Source organism: Ascaphus truei, chromosome 1 (genome assembly GCF_040206685.1).
Source record: "Ascaphus truei isolate aAscTru1 chromosome 1, aAscTru1.hap1, whole genome shotgun sequence".
Taxonomy (NCBI): domain Eukaryota; kingdom Metazoa; phylum Chordata; class Amphibia; order Anura; family Ascaphidae; genus Ascaphus; species Ascaphus truei.
In genome coordinates this window covers 166,904,351-166,921,026 of record NC_134483.1, presented here as the reverse complement: position 1 = coordinate 166,921,026, position 16,676 = coordinate 166,904,351, and the positions used below count along the sequence as shown (strand labels likewise).

Here is a 16,676-nt window from a genome sequence, read left to right as displayed (position 1 = left end):
GGCCACACACACAAGGGGTAGCGCTACTCCTCACATTTGGGTGGGCCTGCTCTTGCGGACATCGGGTTTCAGGTGCCCAAGGCACCCTCAGTACTTTGGGGAACTCACTATTGTGGTGTACTGTTATTATTGTGGGTACTGTATTGTGTAGGTATTATTAGAGTGCAGGTTCAGTAAATATTCCTTTATCATACCAAGTGTGTGTATTTACTGCTGTATTGTCCTGGGAGGGGCTATCCTACTGTGTTAGGATCCTTCTCAGGTGGAGGCGCTGTGTGCAAGCGAACGTGATCACTCCAGACTCCCAGTGGCGGAGGATCAGGCCTCCTGTTTGTCACTCAGGTAACAGCAGCACAGGTAGTTTCCCTCATACATGGGGAAAGGGGGCTACATTTGGAGACACTGCAGTTTCAGACCTGGGGTGCCCGAGCAAGTAGTTTAAATTAGCGACACCATGTTTACACTGTCCGCTCAAGAGGTCTGCCAGTGGGCCCTACAATCTGAGGAATCTCCCACGTGGTTACGGTAGGGGATGTCCCCGCAACCATACCCCCGCAGGAAGTCTGCAACACCCTGAGCAAATTACCTGGGTTTGCTCGCGCCCGCTATATAGGTGTAAGGAATCGGCCCCCTGTGGCGTTTTTCCTCCTTACCTGCCGCATCTCAGATCCCCGCTCTCCTTATAGAGCGGGCACGCATCCGGGGTTCTGCTCCTGCGCCTCCTGCCTTGTCTCCTCTACAGGAAGTGACTTCAAGCATTCTGAGGCAAGCTACGCCATATTGCTTTCTGGCAAATCCTGCCCTCTTCCTCCTGACAGGAAGTAAGCCTCTGACTCTCATTCCATACAGCTGCTGCCATCCTTTAAATAACTGGCAGTCTCTACCTGCCCTGGGTCATGCAAGGTACTACACCAGTAAGCTATGCCCTTGGGACCTCTACATGCCCCCCTTGGCTTTCCGGAAGACTGGGACATTCCTCTTTCTTTTACTGAGGTTAGTTTACCATTGCTGGTAGTGTAGGACCTGCTGATTAGGGTTTACCTTGATGTGGTAGCAGGCTTACAATACTTTGGCCAAAGCATTTAACTAAAGAACCCTTATTTTGAAATTAGACTTTCTCAAGTAACTGTGCTTGCCACAGCATCTCTGTTTGGCCTGCCTTGGCCTTCTTGCCATAGCTCCTAGTTTCTGGCAGACTCTGCCGCGCTGAAGCGGTTACACTGAAGCACTCTGTGTTTCTTGCCCTGTCTGCAGTTCCTGTTTCCCGTGACCTTCCAGTGACCTCCACCACTCTCAGCTGTACCCGGCTAGGGGGTGCTTTTCTGTGCTGAAGCGCTGTATCCTCTGTGCTATTCCTTCTGCAATCTTCCTCCTTCCAGTGGCCTCCACCACTCTCAGCTGTACCCGGCTAGGGGGTGCTGTTCTGTTCTGAAGCACTGGATCCTCTGTGCTACTGGCAGACTCCGCCACGCTGAAGCAGTTACACTGAAGCCCTCAGTGTTTCTTGTCCTGTCTGCAGTTCCTGTTTCCCGTGACCTTCCAGTGACCTCCACCACTCTCAGCTGTACCCGGCTAGGGGGTGCTGTTTTGTGCTGAAGCACTGGATCCCCAGTTCCTATTTCCTGATCTCTGCGCTGAAGCGGTGCAGTTCTGGTTCCTACTCTCTACGCTGAAGCGGCGTAGTTCCAGTGTCCGGCTCCCTACACTGAAGCGGTAGTTCCAGTTCCTGCTCTCTACACTGAAGCAACTTCTACCTTGTTTTCCTGAGGATGACCTCACCTGTGGCAAAGCAGACCATCGCACTGGTACTTGAGAGTACGCGCATCTCCGCTCTGCTAACAGAGCCCACACGCACTAGCACCTGTCACGGAGCCTGGCTTCACTCCTCTGGACGCGCGAGCTACTCTCGCGCACAGTGCACTCACGTGTTGACGTGCCCCGCTCCCCAGCTGCGCGGCAACTAATCCCTTATCTCGAGTCTCCTGCGGCTTCTCCACCTCATTACAGGTCCCCCCTCCTTGTGCGTGGGAGCACAAGCGTTACAGTAGGCCACAAGTGGCATCCCTCATATCGCTGGACTATTGTTCTAGCTAGTGTGGCCACAAAATACAGGAGGAAGATACCCCCTTGGCCCTGCATTTTCCAGAAGCCCTGCCCGTGGGTTGCCCGTTGCTCTTCCCAGATTTGCCCATACCCATGTCCACTTCAAGTCCAGAGCCCTTAGCATAGGTACTGTATCAAGCCACAACTCCCCGTCCTTCCCAAACCCATGGAAATATGACGCCCTGCTCACGAGACATTCATTGGCTATTCTGACCCACTTCTACCCAGGGTAACTTTCAGTCCAGGAACTACACTAGAGGCACCCCTCCGAGCTGAGACCCCACTCCCTCCATATACCCCTAGCAGGTATGGGACAAGTCCCGAGCAAGCTCCTAGCCAAAGGCCAGAATATCCGAGTAAGATGTCAACCAGAAGCGTAGACTTAGGGGTAACACTACGCCAACTGGTGGAAGCCCTGACGCAATCTTCACAGTCCCAGAATTATCGCAAGCTCAAAGCTTTCTCCTGGATAACACCCATGCCCGTGGGAGAAGGGATTGCAGCATGGAAAGAACATACCCTGAAGGTACTAGAGGAATGGTTGTGCACCAACACTGTAAAAAGACAGAGGATCATGGAATTCCTAAGGCCCCCTGCTTCTACAATGGTGAGCATGCACTAGGAACAGAATGCCGAGGTAACGGCCCGGATGCTGGTGGATTTCCTAAACGAGTCCTACGTCTGGAGGACGATGAGAGTGAGCTCTGGGCTAAGTACTATGCCCTTTGCCAGAAAGAGGGAGAGGAGCTGTCGGCGTTCATTCACCGCATACAACTAGTATTGTGGCTGCTGCTCATCCGCAAACTCGTCCCAGCCTCTGAAGTGGATGAAGCCCGACATAAGCAGTTCCAACAAGGATCAAGTCCAAACCACCCTATAGCCAACATGCTCTGGTGTGGCCTCCTGCAAGGGAGCCCACCTACGTTCACGGGACTATTGAACCAAGTGAAGGTGCACGAGGTACACGCCCGGCTGCACGCGCCCAAGAAACATAAGGAGTCCCGCAAGGAAGAGTCCAAAGGGGCGTCGGCCCTGAAGTCCAAGGAGGCAGAAAGTAATGAGGATACTCCTCCTTCAGTGGCCCCTGTCTCCACCCCCAGGATGATCTGAGGCCGGTTTCTAACCCTGGCTTTAATGCAGACCGCGATAACATCTGCTACAACTGCAACCGAGATGGCCACTTCGCTAAGGACTGTTCGAGACCAAAGAAATACACCTCTGACACCAGGGCCTTCACGGTGCAGCCGACCGAAACACCTCAACGTCATCGGAGAGCGCCCCAGCGCCTAGCCCCGATGAAGCACCCAAACCGGACGCCAATAGTCGAGTGGAACCAGCAGCAATTATAAGAGTCCTAGTGGAAGGTATATACTCCTCGGCCTTGCTGGATACTGGGTCACAAGTGAGTATTATCTACCGACCATTCTACGATCAACATCTGAAACATCTGCCTATACTTCCCATGAGTCTTAGGGCAGGTAACCATGTGACGCGCAGCGGCCAATAGGGCTCCCTGAATCCCCCTCAGGGGAGATTGATACAGTTTGGCGCGAAGGAGCGCGCGGAGGCAGTTGGAACCAGGACACAGAAGGGGAAGGTAGTGTCCGGGTGCCAGTGGCTCCCGGACTAGGCCCAGATTGCCCCTTAGGTCCCAGTTAGGCCTTGTCAGGAATCGGCGTTCTCCACGCTCCCCACACAGAGCACTCCCTCCCCGCAGGGTGCCCCTGGACACACAAAACAATCCTGCCTTACTGGCCTCCACGGCTCCCCGCCCCTGCCGCCATCGCGGGATCACTCCCCTCGGCGATTTCTCTGCTCAGCGCCGGACACGCCCACGCCCTCCTGCACGCACACCTGCACCATCCACTGGCTCGGTTCACGCGCGTACACAAGTTACGGAGCACGCTCAGTCTGTTCACTCTTATTCCCGTCCCCCGGACATCAGGCTCCGCCCCCGCACACTGCACGGGCATACTCAGGTTACCAACAAGACTCACCTGTCCTGTTATGCCTGCACCAATCTGCAGTGTCTCCCTGTAGCTCTTCCTGTCCCGCCTCCGTTCCTAATTGGACCTTCCTGCTTTATCTAGTTCCTCTCTGCTCTCAGTCTTTGCTCAACATAGTCTCTGTATGGAAGTACTTCTGGATTCTCTCAGTGTTTTCACAGGTTCTGAAGCAGCTCGTACGACTACCCCCTCTGGCTCTCGATCTCGGCACTCCTTGGACAACGCACACTCTGGTAACCCCTTGAACACGGCTTGGACTACGACCTATCTCCACTCTCCACTCGCTGACTTCGGCAAGGCATACTTCACTCTATCTCTACAACCGGTACCGGCAAGTATTGTCTACCTTACTACACCTGGCCTGGCAACGCTTCATACCACACTCCGGACACACTCCCTTTGCTGCGGGTGCGTGTATTACCACTTCCCCCTTCAGCTCAGGGGACGGGTCTGGTCTGCGGGCAGCACCGGCGTAACAGGCCTCAACCACTGAGAGTTTGTGGCTGCAACAGGGAAAGGCCCCAAGATAGGGACATTTCCCCACAGCCATAGCAGTGTTAGGCAACCGTGTCAAGACGCCGCGCGTTGACTTGCGGCCTGTGGTCTGGGACCAGACCACCCATGATAAGAGACTCTTAAAGGTGAGACCCTCCAGCCGGAGTTCACCCCACACAGAGGCGGATGTCTTCGCAGACAGTCTACGTCGGTGGATCAGATGGATCCTAGTTGTTATTCGGCAGTACCCGAGTACTGGAGTGCCCGGGCAGGTACCACATCAAAGTGCACCAACGGTCCACGGATAGCGCTACTCCCTACACTTTGGGTGTGACTGACATTGGGGGAGGAAGGACACCAGGGATATTGGTGCTAAGCACCCTATGTACTTATATACTGTGTGGTACAGGCTGCCATATTCTATGTTAGTAAACCATTTGATATATACCCCGTGTGTGTTTACTATTGGTATTTGTTCCAGTGAGGGGCTTATCCCGCTACACTGGGATCCCTCGAAAGTGGAGGTGCTGCACTGAGGCGAACAAGAGGTCACCCCAGGCTACCAGTGGCGGAGGCTCAGGCCTTCTGGCAGCCAAACAGGTAACGGCAGTACCGGTAGTTCCTTTAGTGACGGGGAAAGGGGGCTATACATATATTAAAAAAAAGTGTTGGTGCAATATTCAATTAAAGTGCATACAGCATTATGTTTGCAAAAAAGCATGTGCAAATCTGTATAAATACAACCTCTGCTTGAGAGCTTTATTACCAAGTGCAATATAAAGTAATAATTATTGTGATAAATAAAATTGTATGAAAGCACAAAACCAGAGGTTATACGTTTGGAAATCCTTCTTCATACACGTCCCGCAGTGATCTATTTCAGAATTTTTTATATAATTTTATACAATTTGTGCATGTTTTACACTCACTTTTTGCAATAATCCTACATTCAATGTACAGGGGTGTTTGGGGGTCTCCTCTCGGCAGGTCCTGGTCCAGTCCTTTCCTCTCGGGTCCCACACTTTCTCCCTGCGAGTCTGTAGAACGCTGGGGATGCCAGCACACTGACCTGGCGTTCACTTCTTGTATCGAGAACGTTTTGCCACTCCGGGGCTATCGGGCCTAATGAGAAATCTGCCACTGCTCAAATATCTGGAGTTGATGGTGAGGCCCGGGACATTTTTTTTTTTTTTATCATTTAACCTTCAATTTCTCCAAAACACCTTATCCTTTTAAAAAAAACTGCCACTCAATGACACATTTACCCCTAAGCCACTATGCACCCACATTTCACACAAATCCATTCTTTCCTCTGAGTTACAGGAAACAAAACTTCCCATTTTAAACTACTGTATAGGATATAAATGTTTAACACACCAAATTGGTGGGTTTTTTTTTTTTACAGTTATGAGCAACTGAAAAGGGGGGTGGGGGGTTCTAGTGGAAGTCTCAATCACACCTTTAACTATGGATGCGCATCTACAGTATATTTATATATAAACGCAAGACGAGTGCACCAAAGGTAAATATCAGACACTTGCAATCAGGTAAGTACAAGAAGACATCATAGTGAGGCAGAGGACGCCAGGCAGATTTCCCTGGGGGAAAAAATGCACAGAAATTGGCAGCACTCCCTGTAACCTTACTTGATCACAGGAAGTGGTTAGAACTACCAGCACTGCACAAGATAAAGAAAATATGATTTTATTAGTCCAATGGGCCCTGGTGTGCGAATTAGTGCCAGTTGGACTAATAAAATCATATAAATTTCGTTATATATCTTGTGCAGTGCAGGTCATTTTGACCACTTTCTGTGATCATGTAAGATTAATATATATATATATATATATATATACATACATACATACACACACACACACACACACACACACACACACACACACACACACACACACACACACACACACACTTCTGCTGAAGGTCACATAGCTATCAATATATTGTTTTTCTTCTGTGCCTGCATATACCTGCCACTCCAAAACACACACACACACACACACAGTCCAGTGCACGACAACTAACAAGCACTGCTATTTTCTGAGAAATCTTGTGACTAATGTTTTTTCTTCTTAGCACGCTGCAGCTGTTAATATTAGAAGGGGAAAGAAAAAGAGGGAGGGAGCCGGGGGCCTGAGAATCAGCAGGAGGATAAACATGCAGAGGAGGCAGACAACATTTCCCTGAAGCCTTTCCATTATACTGAACGCCCACCGCCAGCTTGCTAGAGTACACACACACTAGTACATTGAGTCCTTCCCGGTACAACCTACCCCTCCGTACCATCTCCAGCAGGCAAGGGGGTGGTGGCTTTAATATCAACACACAGGGATCCCTCCTACATTTCCCTCCCCACGTCCTCCTCCTCTCTGACACCCTCTCTCCCCCTGTGCGTGACTATTATTATTTTCCTCCTAATCTGAGATGTCAGTATAAACAATGAAAGTGCAATAGTACACCCCCTTTGCCAGAAAACAGGCAGTTGACTTCTATTTTTGTATTGGGGGGGGGGGGGGGGGAGGAGGAATATATGAACCTGCTAACAATTGTCTAGTCATCTTTATGGGAAATTGAAGGGTTTTGTGTTTTATTTTGTGTGCACGTCCTTTGTTATTGTGTGTTTGAATGCCTGGAGGGGATGTGTGTCTGGCTCCTGTTAAGGAGATGATGAAACGTGATATAATGTTATTTACCAAGGAGGTGCAACAGGGAGAGACACACTGTACCACTGGCTCTGGAAACACATCAATTATCAAGGAACACTCCACAAGCAGTACTGGAAAAATGTAGATGATGTAATGGCTAATCAGACGATCTCCAGAGACTGCAGAGCTGAAACTACCTAGTCGTGGCCCTAAAAAAACAATAGGTTAGGAGTACCTATTCTTCAGTTTACTGGTGCTCCATTTCTGTCTGTCCATCCCTGAAAGGAAAAGAAGTAGTTAGATCTACGAAACATGTTGGATGTATTCATGCCATAATTTTGCCTATATTCATCCTTTGGATCTGTATCACCATCAGCTTATATTGGCTGCCACCGTGCTAACTGAGCGATTTCTGCGCCGGTAAGAGACTGTAAGGGACTCTCCTTCTTCCTCCCTATTGATTCCTCCATTGCCACGAGAACTGTGACGTCACTCCGCTACACAACTTGACGGAGCGGCATCGTGGCACGCTGTGTAAGCCCCTGCAGTTGCGGAAGTGTTTGCAGAGCAATTCCAACAGCTCTGGACTGCCCTAAGATCATAGCAGCTGGGAAAAGCAGCGAATCTACACAGGAGAGACGGGGGACTGTAGGAGAATTCCCCTGGAGGCAGTATATCATCGGTTGAGGAGCGGTCCCACTAAGTGTCTGAATCTGCAGTATTACCAGGCTGCTTGAAAGGAATCCCCTTGTGAGCAGCGTCCTGCTGTGTGAGGAGTGCATGAAGGATCCCATGCCCCAGAACCATCATAGAGGCTCCTGCAGAGACAGCTGAGTGCCAGACCGTCCTGTTTTACAGCTACAGAGTGGTAACCAGTGTGATATGCACTAAATGCACATGTTATTTCTATCTGATGTACGCAGATTTATTACCCCTTTAATATTGTAATACATTCTATTACTTACTTCACTATTTGGCGTTGTGCGCTGTTTTCTTTTTGTTTCCATTTGTCAGAGAGGCCCGTCTCGCTAATGACGTCAGAGGGCCCGGTGTGGGACAGAGATAGAGGTAGAGGCCTGCAGGTGGGGAGAGCCGGGGCCCGCAGGCAACTGCTTTGTCCAGACCCAGGACACCAGTACCGGCTGTACCCCCCTCTCGGTGGCCCTGCCTGTTGGTATACATATTGCTTGACCAATCACAGCCCTCCGGACCTTGATAGGACAACAACAGCAGCAGCAGCAACAGGGCAAGATACAGGAATGGACTGTGTGTGCTCCTGGGAATGAGCCAATAAAAGAGAGAAGGGCACATGACATGCCCCCGACCAAAGGCAGAGGAAGAGGAAGGAAAAAGGTCATGGGACCAGGAAGGAGTCAGCCGGCCTACGGGGAGCAAGGTGTGCGGAGGTGAATAGAGGCACAAGACTTTTCCCGGAGAAGGAGGCAATAACTAATCATAACCGCAGGCGCGGAGAGTCCCACAAGGACCACTAGACAGCCAACATTGCATGCTACCCCTGTTTAGAGGAACAGATCCGCCGAATGTACGGAACTGCTGGGGGGCCGCTCCCCACAGAACTGTAAAACATGGGAAATGGATCCCTGATTGGTGCTTCAAAAACAAAGTGGTTGAAATACATGAATCGCCAAGTTCATGGCATAAAGGCAATATATAGTCCTTATATGGAAAGGGTTCGGAATACCGAACAATATATGGTGATGAGATCAATCTATAGTCCCTCTATTGAGCCCAGTTTGTATGTGGGATATGTGGTAGCCACCTCACCTGATAGGATGACAAAGGGAGGGAAAGATTGTGACCTCTGCAGCCCAAGAACGGGCCGGCGATAATGGAGCCCTCCTGTAGGCACGTGGAGCGCCTCCCGCTGCTCCGTTCTGGGTGAGTGGGAGTACCGTGGCGTGGGACAGAGATAGAGGAAGAGGCCTGCAGGTGGGGAGAGCCGGGGGCCCCGCCGGCAACTGCTATGTCCGGCCACCGGGCCCGGGACACCAGTACCGGCTGTTCCACCCTCTCGGCCGCTCTGATCCAAATGTGTGGTTTTTTTAATAAATGAGTTCTGTACTATGAGAAAATACTTGTAGCGTTTTTGTTTTTTTAAATAACAATTTTTAAAGACATTTTTAATGTATTCAAATGTAGCAAGCATTTTTGTTTCTATAGCAACCATTTAGAAATGGTACACATTCCCTTCCTCTTCTGAGACAGGCTTTGACTCTTGAGCCCTGCCCTCTCTCTAGCAGTGCACCAATTGTATCTAGTGCCTGCTTGGTCACATGATCTTCCACACAGAACTTTGCATCTTGGGTAATCTTCTGCAGCACTAACAATGATATAAATAACCCCCGACGGATCGATCAGCAACTTAGCTAATCACTTGTCAGTGCGCAAATTGTATTGATGCACCTATTGAATGGAAAAAATAAAATAAAAAACGGCAGTTTGAAGGTTTATCTACAATGGGAGGAGCTGCGTTTAGAGAGAGATGACCAGTGCTACCCAGGTATAGATTACATAAACAGACTTTTAAAAAAATATACACACTCCGAGCAAATATAACCATAACATAAAATATAACTGGGAGACGTTTTGGATTTTTTGAGGCAGTTGATTTTCTGTGAATTTCACTGAATTTTTAGCATCGGCTTCAATAGAGTTTCACTGAAGACATTGCCAAATTTTTGCTACATGACCCCAATTCTCACCGATTTTAGTCTTTGCCGGTTAGTGTCTCTGTTTAGTTTGTTTACAGTATGCCTAGAAGAGACACTGATAGTTTGGTCTCCAATTTCATTGCCTGATGTCTCCTACCTTCTGTGGAAGTGCACGAGTGGGTGTTTCTCAGAAGAGCTGGGTGTGTAACCTAAACTGTGATCGTTCGACAGAAGAACCTGACATTGACAACCTATTTAGATTTTAAACTTCTCTGGGCAGGAGTCACATTACCTATCTCATTTCATTAAGTTTTAAATTGTATACATTTTCTCTTTCATATTTTTCCTTAACACCATGATGTATTTCGCTGGGGAATATATTTCGGCAGCATATAAAAACAAAATAATAATGCTTTAGCATTGCACTTATCAATGCTATTTCTCTAGTGTTATTCATGAAAGTACAACACAAAAATGTACTGTATGTAGGCTGCAGAAGCCGTTTGATGCCTACAGCTAATCAAATGTGGGCCAAACATTTGTTCAAGGCTGAGATGGTTTATCATTTTCATTCAATTGCATGATTTAATCCCGACATGCAACTGCTTCAGAGTTTATGGAACCCATGCACACAGCCCCCTAGCACAGGAGTGCGAAAACTGAGGGGCACAGAATTTTTGGGGGGGGCGTGATAGTTACAGAGGCCCCACGCTCTTCCACAAAGCATTTCAATTAAATGCCGGGGGAGGGTGAGGCCTCTTTTAGGCTGTGGCCAGGATGGGAGGGCGCTCGAGTGCTGTGACATCAGGCGCTGGGGGGCGCGAACAGAAAAGTTTGCGCCCCCCTGCCCTAGCAGGTTCCTCTCCAAGGGACATGTGACTATGATGACCCAGTAGAAAGGCTGGTGAAGGAGAATGAGTTTTAAAAGGGGGCAGCCATGACAGTTGGGGTCAGATCTGCACCGGCCTGGAGGAGTGAGGCTTGATCAAGAGTAACCGGTGTGACGGAGGAAGACTGCCGACGGAGATCTCCCGACGGTCATAGGATAAAGTGGTACAGAAACTAACCTTTGCGAAGTACAGACCTGCTACACCCAAGTACAAACACGAGCTCCAACATTGCACTGGTACAGTACATCAATTATAGGCCTGTATACTAAGGATTGGGAGGCCTCTAAAGCTCACACACACACACACACACACAGCTTATGTGAACCGTAATGAGAATTGTATTGTTATTTGTGTGTGGTGATCCTGTGCCTAAGGATCACGTGGTTCCTGTTAACCGTTGAATACATACATCTATATAAACCAGTAATATATCCAAGTGTTGTGTTCCCTTGTTTGCTCCACGCAAGTAGAGTATTTATCATAGGCATAAGGACTCAGGCCCCCACCTCAGCACCAGGCGTACAGTCTCTGAGGTACAGTAAAATAGAGGGGTTACACTCATATGAAACTACATACTTGGCCACCAAAACAAACCGGTAGGTGGCACATTGCTGCGTTAAACATATCCCTTTTTCTTTGTGTCTCCTGAATGGCAAACAAACATCTCTTTCCTGAAGAACCAACAGCTGCAGAAACTGCTGCCAAGTTTATTTGTTGCTGTTTTCATCGCCTACAACAGTCAACTTCATCAGTCTTTCGCCTGGTGGCCCAAAAGTGATCATCTATTTGTAACGCATAAGAAAGAAATCGAGCCGAGGAATAAAGATCACTTGTGTTCCTAGCTCAGGGCCATTTTTTTTTTTTGTTTTTTTTTTTAGCCAGGGTCTTAACCGCTTTGCTGCCAAGGAGGCCTGCAACACATTGCTTTGCATTGTTATTGTACTGCTTTGCAATGTGTTGCGAGGCACACGGACAGCAAAGGGTTATACACACCAGCTTTTTTATTTCCAAACCTACACTTTCACTTCCCTTATTAAAACAATAACAGATGTGTAATAAAATAACCTGCCTCTTTCTTCTATACAGAATCTCACACACTCTTATTTTAAATACAAAAGGTGTCAATAGAGCTGACACAGTAGGGCTGCCTTGTTTTTTTTTTAATTATTATTACTAATATTCCTGCATTTAAATGCAGTGCTGCTGCTTTTTAATAGCACTCTTTAGCCGTTGGTTAGTCATTTAACCAGCAGTGCACTGCAAAGCAGCGTGTTATTTAGATACCTTTGGAAACAAAGGGATTAAACAATTAAACAGGGCCATGTGCAAAACACAAGAGATAATAGAAGTGGGCTTTATTAGGATCAGTTCGTGAGCTCCCCAGTTTTGTCCCTGTGCAAGTTAGGGCGGGCTGCAGTTTCAAATCCAGGGCAGTCTGTTCATGTGCAACAGTGAACTCCATGTTCCAGCAGAGGGGATTTCTGAGAACTGAAGCTGTGTCCTCAGATGAACTTCCCTGCTGGTTGCTGCAGTACAATTTCTTAAAGCGGCCAGGCTATGCCACATCTTGTAAACAAGGCCTGGTCTGAATGAACAATGACAAAGATATTTCCTATGTTGATTCAATATCTTTTAAGGGAAGTGGTGGGGTAACAAAAATTGGAGTTTTCATTAAAAATGCCAAAAAATAACTGTTAATACAAAAGTAGTTCAGTTTGGTCAAAAGCTACAATATTACAAATAGTTAAATGACTAACAGAAAATGTCTGCCTACTCATTAAATCTTCTGAACTGATTTGATCCCGTTTTTAATCACATACATAATTCCTTCAAGCATGTTTTCTGCGGATTCCTCCTCTTGGTTGGTTAGCATAAACCCCACATTTTTGTGCCAAATGATTTCAATGCAAATTCAGAACCACTCAGCTGCCAGACTTGCAACAAAAGGCAGTTATTCTCTTTCAGAGAATACAATAATAACATTAAGAATACTCACTTTGTTTAGGCTAGTAGTTGGAGCCTAAACATTGTGCAAACTGGGTACACAGGGGGTACTTATTCTTACCTTTTTGCAACATCCTACCACTCTGCATTAAAATACAGAACTATACCTTTTATGAATCCCTTATGTGCCAGAGGATGCTTCAATGCATTGCAGGGCAAAAGGGTAATATATACATTACCCTATGGCATTGGTGGCCAGTAGCTGGCCCAGAGGTCGCATGTGGTCCTTAGGGGGCTTCACCTGCGGCCCCCAACAGCTTGCCACAGCAGCAGCCCGCTCCCACTCCCTTCCAAGTACAGACAAAATGGAGATGTTGCTGGAGTAGATAGTAGCATCTTCCCACTCCCTGTGCCACCAAATGACAGTGCTAATCACTAGTTCCCAGTGTAAGGAGAGGAGTGGGACCGTATTCAGTGTGCCAGCATTAAGATGCTGACTAGAGGGGGCGGGAGCAGTTCCTATCCATAGCTGCAAAGATTTATATGTGCAGCCTTTTAGAAGGCTTAAAGGCCGCACATGTGGTTCTTGAGGTATGTCATGTTGACTATAACTGCCCTGTGGTTTAATAATTTAAAAAAAAAAAGTACTAAGGGCCGTATTTAGTAAGCTGATTTCTGAAATATGGCATCTTCTGCAGCTAGAAGACACCTTACAGCATACTCAAGTCAATGCTGTTAATGTGTCTTCCAGCACCGCTGGGTATCTTATAGCAGGACTGCATAATAAATATGGGCCCAAGTATGTTTTTCCCACTATGGCATCTTGTGACTAAGACCTCTAGGATTTCTTAGAAGCTATTTAGAAAGCAATCAGTGTTCCCACCACTGACATTCTCTCTCCTAACCCGCCTCATAGAGAGAAGTTAGCTTGCTAGTGATTAGAATAAGGTTTGTGTTCATTTAACAATTATATGTGAGCTAAAATAAAGACAAATCGCATCAAATGCAATACAATCAAAATTGAGCTTTTTAGGATTCTGCAGAATTTTGAAACGGAAAACCTGGTTAAATGGCCATGTAGCACTATGCGCCGTTTTTTAAAATGCATTACACCAGACAGTAAGGTTATGATTGTTAAAAAAAAATAGTGACGACAAAGTTTCTAACAGAGCAACAAATGTTTATACAAAACCAAAACAGGACTGGAGTTAATTGGCAAGTGTGTAATGGTGACACCCTGAAACTCAGCACTTTCTCATCTAGCTTGGGGAAGAGGAGATGTTGGAGGAATGCCACATGATAGAGTCAAAGCCAGATGGATGATTTCTTTACGAATATTTTAATTGGTTTAGTATATTAATAAATGTGATGAATCACATCAGAACACGATATTAACGATTACTCATCAACTTGGGGCAGAGAGATACCCTCACCTTTCTTTTTAATTAAAACATGAACAAAACCTGCTTTTAAAAAAAAAAAAAACAACCTCTGGACTGTGGTTTGCTAAAAAACAAATAAATGTATAAAACAAACTGTTTAATGCCTTACGCAGCTTTTTATTAGCTCTCAACTAATCTGTAATAAAAGCTGTATGTATTCCCTATTTTGTGATATTTATTATTGTACGTTTTTAAACTAGGCTGTTTGGCCTGTTTGCAAAGCTACTTTTTTCAGAATCTGAACCAGGGGATGTGGAGGGCCTCTGGAGAAGAGCAGTGTGAGTGTGTGTGTGTGTGTGTGTGTGTGTGTGTGTGAGAGAGAGAGAGTGTGTGTGATAGTCGCTAGAAATAGCTTTGCAAACTAAGGCTGCGGCCAGGCAGGGAGAGTACGCGCTGGTGCTCATGCGCAATGACGTCACGCGCTCCTACTGAGCCGGGCAATTTGTGGCTCGCTAGGTGTGCGCGCGGGGGCGTATCGGGGTACGCAGCCAAGACGTCATGGAGTTGGGTGAACCGCTAACGTGACGCGCGAGCGAGCGGCAGATTTAAATTTGCTTGCTTCGGCAAGCAGCTAAGTGCCGAGCATGCACGGGCGCTCACTCACGCTGGCCACACACATTGCAGCAATGTGTTTCATCGCGGCCAGCGTGAGCGCGCACGCTCAGCGCCACCCTGGACGAGGCCTTAAGCTGCGTCCCCGCTGGCGCTGAGCGTGCTGTGCGCTTGCCGCTTTTACTTACTGTAGCCTTTATGTTTACGTCCCCGCTCACATGGTGCATGAGCGCTTATGCGCGGGCACGCATGCTCTCCCAAGCTTGGCGCTAGAGGAGAGAGTTTGAAGCACGCTCAACATGCCCCCAATGCCCCCACGCTCACGCTTGCAAAATAGACAGGACACCCGGCGCTCATGCTTAGAGAGTTGGCGACGTCACCGCTCTCGAGCATGAGTGCGGTCAGCGCCAGCGGGGACGCAGCCTAAGGCCCAGCTGTCTAACTTCAAAACACACTTCCTCATTTCCGATTATGAAGAACAAATAAACACACAAAAAACAGAAGCTGCTTTAACATACGTAAACCTTAAATTCTGAAACAATGGTTACAAATATAGAGGTGTTGGGTGGCTGAGTGTTTCTCTTTATTACAATCCCTCTGGATGTTGCCAAGTGAGCTTTATTGGACAATAACCTTAACCACACACACAAAACAACAGAAACAATTCTTACACATTTTTGTCAACTTTTATACGAACATACATTATTTTTCCTCAATTACTATATATGTGTATATATATATGTATATACACACAACACATTATACATCTCATATTCATCCCTTGTCAATCCACTGCTGAAGGCATCCCCAATGATCTTATACGGTACAGTATATACATACAGTATAGTGCATAGCATTTTAAAGTGACCTGGAGTTAGTTGACAAGCGAGAGCAAGTGCTACTGATACAAACACGAACAATGCAATATTGAAGTTCCTTGTCCGGGGAGCTTAAAATGTTAACGGGAGAGGTCACAATTCAGTGAGGTAACCCTTTGCTGTCAAAAGGGAATGCAATGTATTGCTGGCTGGCCCTCTGGTAATAAAGGATGTTTTCCCAACTTTCACACAAGAAAAGAAGAGACTTCCATTAAGAAACAGTGTTTTGATGGGCATGACAGTGGGGGAGGGTGGCTAGAGCATCATGTCTACACTAAACTGCTTCAAAACACAGAACTACAGATGTAGCAGACATGATCTCACTGTTTAATGTGCAATTTCGCGTTACCGCGATAACAAGTGCAATAAATCTGCTACATCCGTATTTGCTGTCTTGCCCCTGCTGGGTCAGTCCTGCTACATTTATATTAGTTGGCCTAAGGACTCAAACCTGCATGCTACATAAACATGCAACCCCTGTTAGAGCTAAAAGGAGGAAGAGGTGTATTATTAATTTATTCTAATGGTCATAATTCTTGAAGCAGATTAATCCAGTTTAGATGATGGTATCAACTCCAAAATCACAGTTACCTCTACTTGTAACTGAAAAATTTTATGTATGGCGCTGTGTACACTACGAAGCTATGAAATAAAATAAATAAAAACACTGTTTATGAGAATAACCCAGCAGAACGTAAATAAAACCTTCCAGTGCACCTTGCAAAGTTAAAAAAAAAAACAAAAAAAAAATCTCAGGGTTAAATAAGATTAGTTTCCAAATACGAATCTTGCCATAAAGTAACACCCAGATAATGAGCAAGATAGTGGGACGTTGCCCTTTTAAGAGCCAGCTGTGTGCCTGTCTATATGTGTGTCTGGCGGAGGAGCACGCTGGAAACTGGAGGAATGATCTGATTGGATCGGCACCCGCGTTCTTTCCCCGCCCCCGGCCGGGAAGAGTACTCTGATTGGAAGAGGTGTAGAGGTAAACAGAATAGAATGTCCCCTTCTCTTGGAACCTATGGGAGCCG

The 16,676-nt window shown here is 47.0% G+C and overlaps 2 long non-coding RNA genes across 2 annotated transcripts in view; one reads left to right on the top strand and one right to left on the bottom strand.

Moving 5' to 3' along the window:
- The window catches only part of LOC142493615 (uncharacterized), a 30,762-nt gene extending 23,856 nt beyond the window's left edge, over positions 1 to 6,906 (bottom strand). Inside the window, exon 1 of the long non-coding RNA XR_012801163.1 lies at positions 5,534 to 6,906. This is a non-coding gene — a long non-coding RNA (uncharacterized LOC142493615). The remainder of the gene's footprint in view (positions 1 to 5,533) is intronic.
- A 248-nt stretch (positions 6,907 to 7,154) lies between these two features.
- On the top strand, positions 7,155 to 9,360 carry LOC142493612 (uncharacterized). The gene is made up of 2 exons (XR_012801161.1): positions 7,155 to 8,135; positions 8,282 to 9,360. It is a non-coding gene; the product is annotated as an uncharacterized LOC142493612 (long non-coding RNA).
- The last annotated feature ends 7,316 nt before the right edge of the window (positions 9,361 to 16,676 follow it).